General features: G+C 41.8%; 1 pseudogene; it reads right to left on the bottom strand.

Annotated features, from left to right (window-relative positions):
• Positions 1–233: 233 nt before the first annotated feature.
• LOC139037127 (small ribosomal subunit protein eS25 pseudogene) lies at positions 234–715 on the bottom strand (annotated as a pseudogene).
• Positions 716–1,120: the final 405 nt, after the last annotated feature.

Below are 1,120 nucleotides of genomic sequence, written 5' to 3'. Positions count from 1 at the left end.
AAGGAGAAATAGTATTTAAAGAGACAGGGGCTTCCCTGGTGGTCCATTGGCTAAGACTCTGCGCTTCCAATGCAGGGTACCCAGGGAACTAGATGCTACATGCCACAACTAAAGATCTTGTATGTCACAATTAAGACCCACTGCAGCCAAATAAAAAAATAAATAAATAAGAATAAAAGAGAAAGCTATAGAGACTTCCTTGGTGGTCCGGTGGCTAAGACTCAGTGCTTTCTTTTTTTTTTTTTTATTTAATAAAGTTTCATTTTTCAAACTGTACAGCTGGTGGGACCTGTTCATGCATCTTCACCAGCAGCTGGGGCATCTCCACCCTTGGTGTTTCTGGTGTAAATCACTTGAGCTCTGTGCTTTGAAACCAGTTTAATAAGTCCTTTACTGAGGAGCTCCTGAAGGGCTGCTCTGGCCAGGGAACCACGAATCTTCTGTCTCTCAGAGACGACAGCTGGAGTTATAAGCTTATAGTTGGGAACTTCTTTACAGAGTTTGTCATATGTTGCTTTGTCAAACAAGATTAGGTTATTGAGCTTGTCCCGAACTTTGCCTTTGGACCACTTCTTCTTTTTGGCCTTGCCCCCAGATTTGTTCACTGGATCTTTGTCTTTCTTGGCCGACTTTCCGGCATCTTTCTTCTTCTTGTCGTCCTTGGGCGGCATAGCGAAGGCCGGAGAACAACTGCGACCACTGCCGCCTCGCTAAGATGTCGGATAAAAAGGACTCAGTGCTTTCAATGCAGGAGTTTTGATCCCTGGTTGGGGAACTAAGATCCCTGCATGCCACGTGGTGTGGCAAAAAAAAAATTGAAACAAAATAAAGTGCTAATGACCATGAATTTTCCAGGATATATAAAAGACAAGAATCTACAGATACAAGGATAGCATATACCAAGCAGAGTAAGCAAAAACAAATCCATACCTATACATATATTAGTGAAACTGTAGAACACCAAAGGCAAAGAGAACATGTTACTAGCAACCAGAGAGTAAAGACAGATCCTCTCCAGAGGAATGACAGTTATTCAGACAGCTTATAACAGGAACCAGAAGATATGAAATAACATCTTTAAATAGTTGAGGGAAACTCATGTCAACCATGATTTCCATAC

Source organism: Odocoileus virginianus, chromosome 2 (assembly GCF_023699985.2).
Source record: "Odocoileus virginianus isolate 20LAN1187 ecotype Illinois chromosome 2, Ovbor_1.2, whole genome shotgun sequence".
Classification (NCBI taxonomy): Eukaryota; Metazoa; Chordata; class Mammalia; order Artiodactyla; family Cervidae; genus Odocoileus; species Odocoileus virginianus.
This window is presented reverse-complemented; position numbering and strand designations above follow the sequence as displayed.